At 49.6% G+C, this 10,000-nt stretch overlaps 1 long non-coding RNA gene across 1 annotated transcript; it reads right to left on the reverse strand.

Moving 5' to 3' along the window:
* Window positions 1–2,763: 2,763 nt before the first annotated feature.
* On the reverse strand, window positions 2,764–8,625 carry LOC116070804. Its single transcript, XR_004110566.1, has 3 exons — window positions 8,480–8,625; window positions 5,764–5,855; window positions 2,764–3,587 (listed from the first exon to the last, which is right to left on the reverse strand). It is a non-coding gene; the product is annotated as an uncharacterized LOC116070804 (long non-coding RNA).
* Window positions 8,626–10,000: the final 1,375 nt, after the last annotated feature.

A 10,000-nucleotide genomic window follows, 5' to 3' on the forward strand; every position in this document is an offset into this window, starting at 1 on the left:
TCCTCCTCCTCCTCCTCCTCCTTCTTCTTCTTTTTGTTTTTTGAGACAGGGTTTCTCTGTGTACCCTGGCTGTCCTGGATCTCACTCTATAGACCAGGCTGGCCTTGAACTCAAAAATCCGCCTGCCTCTGCCTCCCAAGTGCTGGGATTAAAGGCATGCGCCACCACTGCCCGGCCAGCCTGCTTTCTTATACACCCCAGGACCACCAGCCCAGAGGTAGGTAGCACTGCTCACTGTGGGTCTGTTGAGCCCTCCCACATCAATAATTAACCAAGAAAATATACCACAGGCTTGCCCACAGATAATTCTGGCTGAGTCATTTTCCTGTTTAAGGTTCCCTCTTCCAAAATGACTCCAGCTTATGTCAACTTGACATAAAACTAACCAGCACACCAGCCAAACATTGTGGAAATAGTTACCCTACTGTGACTGAATAATAATGAGAAAGGAAGATTCCATGCTATCAGCACAGATGTGGTTTCTCCCCAAACATTTTTGTTCTGAAGTCTGTTGGACACAAGGATGCAGAACCATGTATGGAGGGCCAGGTGCATGGCATAACCTGCTTCTATGTAAGCTCAGCATGCATGTTCTACTTTGTTATACATTACAGCCTGAAGAGCCCTGGTCAGCTGTCTGTTGAAGCTCAGGTTAGGCTCATCTCACCATCCTCCTGTGTATCCCTGGCCCCCTCAGCACACATGGAAAACTCCTTCAGAGCAGTTGCTTTTACCAGCTTTTCATCCAAATGGTTCTCTAGGAAAACAGGACTAACCAGGCTTGTTGATCAAGAGAGAGCAACTGAAACCTGAGAGAACTTTCCAGGTCAGGCTCTAACTTGGAAGATGGTGGGTCTAGAGTCCTTTTGATTGAGCCCCAACCCATGTTAGACAAGCACCTCTGCATCTGTGGAGTGCTGGACCTCCCAGACCCCAAAGCTATGTGACACGCAGAAGCCAGTTGGTCCACATAAACCCCAAACATGCAAGAGACATACAAGAATGTACTTTTAAAGCTAATTCACTAGCACACATGCATGCATTCATGTATACATACATGTATACATGTATGTATGTGAAAATGCACTGCTGGGCTGCTGTTCCTGTATTATTAGCATCTATCAGAGAAAGAAGAGGGCAAGGGGAGACCTTCTCCCAGATTGGCTCCCTGGCTCTGTGACCTGGGGTAATTTCCTCCGACTTGAGCTAGCGGGGAGAACACAGCATGGGAGCGGGCACTTTTGTGAAGTCCACCTTGCTGAGATATTCTCTTCCATGATGATTGTATTCTGTAGGTTTCTATTTCTGTGATAAACATCATGACTAAAAGCAACTTGGTAAGGAAAGGGTTTAATCCCACTTTATGGCTTATATAGTCAGTTCCTCATTCAAGGAAATCAGGGCGGGAACCTGGAGGCAGGAGCTGATCCAGAAGCCAAGAAGGAGGGCTTGTTACTACCTTGCTCCTCACATCTTGCTCAGTTTACTTTCTTATACATCCCAGAACTACCTGCCCAGGGGTGGTACCACCCACAATGGGCTATCAGCCACTATTTAAGAAAATGCCTGTAGGTTGTGACCATTGGAATACACATATTTCCAATGGTCTAAAGAACTTCAACTATGTTATTTTGTTGGTATTTCATAGTTGTAATTTTGCTACAAAGTGGTGTCTTGGTTCCTAAGACCATTGGGTTAGATGCGCCATGCTCCAACATAGAAGAAGACCGTGGGAATCATGTTCTCTCTCTCTCCCTCTCTCCCCTCCCTCTCTCTGTGTGTATGTGTATACATGTGTATATGTGTGCATGTATGTGTGTGTATGTGTGTAGGTGTGTTTGTGCATGTATGTGTGTGTGTATGTGCGCACATGTGCATGCATGCTCATATAGTAGGTAATGTAATATCTCTCCTACAGCAGATCCTATGTATATGTGTTTTGTGGGCTCCTATATCTACATTCCCATCCCCCGTAGCCTGGGCTCTTCCATGTGTAGATTTAACCAAGTTAGAGCGAGAATATCACATGCATCTGCACAGAACCTACCCAGGCTTTCCACCCTGTTGTTGTTCCCTGAACAGCGCCATACAGGACTACGGCCCAGCAGTGCAGTCAGTATCCGCTGGTCCAGGGCTCTCAGGGCTGCCTTCCTTCCAGAGGCCAGAGAGGTAAGGCCACCTCAGTCACTGTCCCACTGACATACCTGCGGGGGTCACAACTTTTTCTGGGGTCTTTGCCAGGTGAAGTCAAGAGGCATGGCAAAATACACTTGGAAGCGTGTGACATTTCCAGAGATTAATGGATTGTAGAATCAAGAAGGTAGCCAAGTCAGGGCCCCATCGGAACAAGGGCCATGAGATCTGCATGTGAAGAGTCAGCTTTTGCCAAATACCAGGTCAGTATGAGGCAAAAGCATGTCTCCTACCCTCAGGCAGAGGAGATGCTGAAAAATCCTAGAATGCCTTGTGCAACTGTGGATAGACCCTGAGGCCTTGGTCACTGGCTGGCAACTTGCTTCTTTCTCTGAGCCATCATAGGGAGAAAGCAATTATCCCAGGGCTGCAGTTCAGAAGGAGTGCCTTACAGGGCGGCCTGGGGACTATGTGATCCAGGCAGACCTGTGAGATAGGCTGCGAGGCCCCTTCCCTGCCGGTCTGTAGGAAGTCTCTCCGTTCAGTAAACTGGATATTAAAAACAAATGTACCTAATTAGAAATAAAATGTTTCCAACCAGCTTGAAATAAAATAAAATGTAATTACTAATGATATTTAAACGTTGCAGATATTTTATTTTTTTTAAAAAAAATACCCTTAATTTAAAATGAAGTATGACTTTAATTTAGCCGAGAATTCATTAAGGAGGGAAGGCTGTGGCTCAGCTCCTCGGAGGGCTTCTGACTGCCTGTGAGTGAAGTTTCGAGCATCGGGATGGTCCCTAGCTGGCAAAACTGTTCACAGAGTTCCAAGAGAGAGAGGTCTTCCAGAGACCCTGTGTCTCCTGGAGTCATAGACATAGCCTTAAGATCCTGTAACAGATAGATGGCAACTCCTGGCTTTTCTGTGACATCCTGGGGACAGGGCCATGCATTCAGCGTGCCTCAGTTTACTCTTCTGTAAATCCATAACACACACTTCTTGAGGGGCAGATTTAATGACACATCTGAGCTGAGCATCCTCGGACCATGAGGTCCGAGCGGGGTAGTTGCACCAAGGACACCTGCTTCGCTGCTAACTACCTGAGGACCAGGATGGTGTGCATCCTCACTGTGTCCTAGAATCTCTTGGTGCTGGCTGTGTTGTAGACGCCCAGTGACTATTTAACTCCATGAGTGAGTGAGTGGGCCACATGATACAGGCCACCAGGGACATCTAGTCCCCTCTGAACACTGGAGTTATATACACAGTGACTGGTGGGTCTCTGCTTGGCTGCCTCTAAGGATGGTGATCCTTCAGTTGCTGGTCCAGAGCTGACATGAGTTAGGAGGATGTGGTGCCTGCCACAGGCTTTCTTCACTCTGGCCTCCTGTCAATCCTCATCAGAGGTGCCTGTCTCGATCCTCTGGGGTCAAGTGGAAAAGGAAGGGAACCTAGGAAACCAATCCACATGCTTGTCACCTCACATAAGGTCTGCTCAAAATTGTCAGACTTCTAACCCAGGCCCCATCATACCCGTGCAACACTGGTAATTCACTGTATGACTTATCTAGGCAGGTTACCTGCCCTCACTGAGCTTTCTTCCTCTAGTCTGGACCTGAGTTGTCAGGACTCAGCCTTTGTTCACATAGCAGCCGTGGAGGGAGCTGGCTGGGACAGATGATGGTAAAAGTGCTGTTGTATTCTCTCTCCAGTGCTTGTAGCAGAACAGCACCAAACCCGTCCTCTCGGATGGGGGTGGTTCACGGCAGTCTCCCACCCCGTCCCCTGGGACCTTTGTACCTGCAGTTCTCAGTGCCTCCTGGGTGCTGCCCAGTCATTTTGGTCTTGGCTTAGGTGGCCACTCTTCATGGAAGGCATCCCTGAACTCCCTCCCCGTCCCCCCCTCTCACACATACACACACTCACTCTCCTCTCTCCTCTCCTCTCTCTCCCCTCTCATTTCTCTCTCCCTCCTTCCCCTTCTCTCCTCTCTCCCTTTCCCCTCTTATCTCCTCCCTCCTCTGTCTTCTCTCTCCTCTGTCCTCTGTCCTCTCTCCTTTTGCTCTCTCTCTCTCTCTCTTTCTCTCTCTCTCTCTCTCTCTCTCTCTCTCTCTCTCTCTCTCTCCTCTCTCTCCCCTCTCATTTCTCTCTCCCTCCCTCCCCTTCTCTCCTCTCTCCCTCCCCCCTCTTCTTTCCTCCCTCCTCTGTCTTCTCTCTCCTCTCTCCTCTCTCTTTTCACTCTCCTTCTCTCTCTCAGGCCTGAGACTGCATTGCCTTCCTCTTGTTTTCTCTCTCTTCCTTATCTGGATGACTACCGTCACCATCACTCCTGGGCTAGAGCAGGTTACAGGTGGACAGTAGCCATGTGCTTGGAACCTCCAGCTCTAGCTAAGCTGTACCTTTGCTGTGTGTCCTTAAGCAAGCTACCTGGTATCTCTGAGCCTGTCTCCTCACCTGTAATATGTAGGTAGTGGTCGTCACTTAGGAATGTTTGAAACATACTAAGCAGGGACATGAGAGAAGGACCCTTGAGGGGGTGCATTGTGGTGGTATGTGTGGGTAAAACTCCCAGAAAAGTGTTCCCTGGCATCTCATTGGCCTTCGTGGCCTAGAGCAGATGTTCCATAAACATGTCAGATGAACATCTGGACCCTTCAGAGGAAGAAACAGGTCTGCCTATACTAAGCCTCCCACTCCACTTTGCTTTGAGGGACACCTAAGGTCACCAGGGCCAGAAGGGGCAACTTCAGGATGAAGATGCTTTGGAAATCTGTTGCCATGGTAATTGTCACCTAGACCAGAATGCATCTTTCTCTCTGACCAACGGTGTCAGAACGGGGTGCTTTCTCTTTGCCTGGTAGCTGAAATCTGGATGATTCTGGGTGGGGGGGTGGGGGTGGAGGAGGATGTAGACTTACTGAAGTCCTAGGAAGTCACAGAAGACACCCTGAAAGCCCTTGTTTCTTCCATTTCTGTTCAAAAGGTAATAGACAGGCAGAGCCCTGGGCAAAGTTCACGCACAGATTTTGTTTTGCACTATTTTTTCATGTAATTTGAGCTCATACCTGCCTCTGTGTCAAAGTCCTGGTGTCATCAATAAGGGGTAGCCTAGCATTTCTCATTCTGTGTAAGGCCTCCTGTGCCCTCAAGGTCTCCTGTACCCTTGAATATGTCCCAGGCCAGAGGTGAATGGGATAAGGTGGAGACCCTCACCAAGCAAGCTCTGCCATCAGGCTGGCCAGAGATAATCAATGCCTCAGATCTGACAGTAGTCAGCCTACATGTCACCAAACACTGAACGTGCACAAGGTGACGTGAGTTGTCTAATTATCTACTCATTGACAGATTGACTAATCCCACAGCCAATCATCCACCAATCACCTGACTTCTTCCCATCCATCCATCCATCCATCCATCCATCCATCCATCCATTCACCTATCCACCCATCCATCCACCCATCCACTCACCCATCCATCCATCCATCCATCCATCCATCCATCCATCATCCATCTATCCACCTATCCATCCACCCATCCACCCACCCATCCACCCACCCATCCATTCATCCATCATCCATCCATCCATCCATCCATCCACCACCACCATCCATCCATCCATCCACCCACCTGTTGGGTGAGTGGTGGGCTGTGAGAGCAACCTGGTCCTGGTTGAGCAAAAGGTCTGGAACTCTGGAGACCTGGTGGGTGGTAATTTCCACCTGCATGGGATGGAAGATGTTCTACCACGCCTCCTTGGCCCTTGGCTCCTGTTGCAATTACAGCTCCCACAACCTCCCCTCCCCGGCCCCCCAACCCCCACAGAAGAGGTGTGTGATATTGGTCATGTATAGGCAGCACCAAGCCTTCCCACATACAAATAAGGTTTCCCCAAGCTCTCAGTCCGAACCAATGAGAAATACCTGCTGTCGAACCCTGAATCACCCCCAAAACTGTATATAAATCTTATCTAGGGAATTAAAGGTATACAAGAACTACTCTGTCATCTGAGCCTTCTGTTCTAAGAGCTGTAACACTTGGGAAGAGGTCTGCTCTCCCAAAACACCGCCTGAAGCTCCACCATACTCCTCACTGGCTAGCTGGCCTCTTGTTGGCCCAGCCCAACCCGACTCAGTGCAGGGCAGAGTGGAGTGACCTGGAAGGCACAGCAGAGATGGAGGGCGAAGCCAACTGTGGCAGCAGAAGCAGTGGAAGTGACTTCTTCTCCCTGCCCACACCCACACTCAGTTCCCTTCGCCAGAACTCTCGTGCCAGGCCGGGCCAGAGATCTCTGTAGAAAACCTCTGGTACACAGGCCCACAACTACCCACCCATCCATCCACCCACCCACCTTCCCATCTATCCATCCAGCCACCCACCTCCCCATCCATCTATCCATCCATCCATCCACCCACTCATCCATCCATCCATCCACCCATCCATCCATCTGTTTTCTTCCCATCTCTCCTTCTTTCCCTCCATCCATCCATCCATTCCTTCTTCCTCTCACCATTCACCCTAATCCCTACCTCTGTCACATTGTATAAGATCACCACACAGCTGATACATGTGACCATATTACAGACTCTACTGCCTTCCATGGACAAGCTGATAATTCTCAAGTCAGACCAAGGACTTAGAACATTCCCAAGTTCTATAAGGCTACCAAAAAACGAAACGAAACCAAACCAAACTCAAACAAACAAACAAACAAACAAACCCTCTGTCCCCTAAGCCCAGCCTCTGCTAGAAGAGAGCATCTAATCCCTTCAGGTCTTGCTGAAGCCTGTGTGGGTGATAATGATCTCTGAAGCAGGCTTGCTCTCACTGTGTGGGGCACTGCGTCCTTCTTCTCTCTCCTTTCCTCTGTCTGTCATCTTCTCTCTTCCTTCTTCATATTCCCCACTGATGTGTCTGTGGCTACCTCCACATCCTCTCTGTGCTCACCCACCACACAGAACTTGGTAAGGCTCAGGTCCTTGAAGACAGGCAGCACAGTCTCTTTATGATCCAGAAGTCAAAGGTGGTTTTTAAACCAGTGTGGGTCAAGGGACTGGGGAGAGATGATATGTGTGGAAATGCCACAAAAGGTTGGAAAGACCACCTACCTTTTTTCTGTCCATGTATCCATTCATCTATCTACCCATTCATTCACATGTCTGTCCATCTGTCCCCTTGTCTGTCCCTCTGTACGTCCATCTGCCCATCTGTCCATCCATCCACCTGTCTATTCACATGTCTGTTCATCTGTCCCTCCACCTGTCTATATCCATCATCTCTTCATCCAGGTTCTCCAGCCTTTGCCCTCCCTCTATCCTCCTTCCCTACATGTATGACCACTCTCACTCCACATGACAGCTGGCTGTATCCCAGCCATGCCACATAGCCCATCCATGCTGGAGCCCCACTTGCTTTGAGGTAAAGAAAAAAAAAATACTGGCAAAATGTTGGGAATTGGTGTTTGGAGATCTCAATCCAGGACGCTGAGTGGCAAGATAGCACCTCTCTTGGCAGGAAGCCCCTCAGTCTGTCAGTCCGGCTGCTGAGCCCAGCCCTTCACGTCTTGCCTCCCCTCAGAAGGAGGGGTGCTCAAGCTGTGGGAACTGACACCCTGGATGTGTGTCAGGGGGTGGGTGGGAGCCACGTGAGGCCTTCTGTTAATGAGGGCAGGGTCCCCACCTACTGAGAAAGCCAGCTGGAGAGAGAGGACAGGGTTGGGCAGGCACCATGCCGTGGGGTCTCCCAGCTGTCTGCAGTCCAGCCCAGATATCATACGGACAAGAGGGAAGTCATCCCTCAGGTTTCCTTACCCTTCTCCAACATGGAGGCTGCAGAGGGGCTGAAGGAAGGGGGCGAGATATGGTGCCAGGAAACTCAAGTGCACACAGCTCCAACCACACCCCCCAGGCTCTGAACAGGAGGCCCCTAGTGCTGGCAGCTGGCAGCCTTGTAGGACAAACGCTCGCTGATCCCCACCACAGGGTTAGTCACAGGGATTACGGGGTGAATGGAGCAGCGTTCCTACAGCTCCCCTCGTGTAGTTGGTGCCCCAAATCCTAATCCTTTCAAAGACTCTGCCAGCCCATGCTGCCTCGCTGACAACTCAGAGCTGACCCTTCTTGCAGGCAGATACAGTTCTTGCCAGTACACCAGGCTGCGCTGCTCTGCGCTGCTCTGCGCTGCTCTGCACTGCTCTGCTCGAGTGGGAACTGGTTGTCAGCTGCTGGCTATGGCCTCGGGCAGGGGTCTTGGGTAATACTTAGCCTGCCTAGCAGTCGGCCTCCTCAGTATGGATCTTGCCTTAACTCCCACCCTGTTCTCTTATTTCCCCCACTTCCTTCCTTACCTGGGGCCTCTGCTCTGTTGCCCACTGCCTCTCTAACTCCAGAAAACACTTCTGTGCGAGTCAGAACTCTTGGCTGTGAACCAGCTGTATAACCTGAAGCAAGAGCCCTCCCACTCAGGTCTTCTGTTTTACTGACTCAAAGACAGTTGGCCTCTAGGTTGACTCTGAGGGGGTTCTGTAACCATGACAACCAGTTTGTTGTTCCTAGAAGCTCATCATATCGATAGGATGCCCTGAAAAAGAATGCCATCAGTAGAACCCACCGCCTCCAAGCGTAAGCTTCTCTCTGCTATTGGTCATTGGGAGAAGTTTGAACTCATCTCCTCCAGGAAGCCTTCCTGGTGTTCTCTGTGATTGTATATAACCTTCACTCCTTTTCACATGGCAGCCTGATCTCATGATGCCCGTGAGACACACAGGGTCTCCTCAAGCATGTTTATAGAGTTTAAAGTATGAAGTCAAGAGAGTCTCCCTGGGACTGGAGAGACGGCTCAGTGGTTCTCAGCACCAAGTCAGGGGCTCCAGTTTTAGGAGAAGAAGCCTCTGAAGGCTTTGTCCTCATATGCACACACGCACACACATACACACACATGTGCACACACACACACTTAAAATAATAAAAATAAATCTTAAAAAGAGAAATCTTCTGAGTAGCTGAAACAGTAAGGTCTGACCAGGGACCTTGAGGCTCCTTTTGGGGCTGGAAGACTCATTAGTAAAAGCATTTAAAAATGGGTCCCAGAAGGAAGCTCTGAGACAGTGTTATTAATGGTCTAAACAGGGTGGGTCAGCTGTAGACCCAGGCTGGGAGGGAGTCATGCCCTTTAAGTGTGGTGTCTTTAAGAAATAGTAAGAAAACCTATAGAGAAAGTAGGTGGAGGCTGGACCCCAAGCAGATCAAGAATAGGAAAGGCTCAGAGGGTCTGATCTCAGAGCACACCTAAGTTTAGGCTTCATCCCGGGACAAACGGATGCACCAGACATGAAGCTGCAAACAGAAGACTTAGGTATAAAAGGAAATGCTTCAGAGATGCGAGCCAGCCAGTGAGCTGAGGAAGGAGTCCAGGAAACACAGGGGTGGGGTGGCCCTTGCAAGACACTCACACAGCACCTGCCCCTGTCCAGCTTGTAGCAAGAGCTTTCTTGAGCATGCTCTATTCCTTTGATGAAGCCCTTGTGGGGAAAGGGCTTCTAGGCACCTCTGCAAAGGTTTCCTTCATGGTTAATCTTGGTGTGTTGTCATCAGGTCCCACTGTCCTAATGAAGGGATGTGTACAAGTGTCTAGAACTAGGGACCCAGCTCAAATGTCCCGCCTGCCTGTCAGTCTTTCTTAACAAACGTCTTTTCAGAAGCAAAATGGCTTCTCACCAGCCCAGCATGTTGTTGGGTTTCTTGTTCACGTAGTTTGTGCACTTTTGATTTTTCTCCTACCTTGTTTAAGAAGTCTGCCTCAAATTTGAGCCCTCTAGGGATCTTCTGTTTTCTTCAGGAGATTTTAATTTCTTGAGTTTGGGAGTGGC

The sequence above is a fragment of the Mastomys coucha genome, unplaced genomic scaffold (genome assembly GCF_008632895.1).
Source record: "Mastomys coucha isolate ucsf_1 unplaced genomic scaffold, UCSF_Mcou_1 pScaffold22, whole genome shotgun sequence".
In the NCBI taxonomy this organism is placed as follows: Eukaryota; Metazoa; Chordata; class Mammalia; order Rodentia; family Muridae; genus Mastomys; species Mastomys coucha.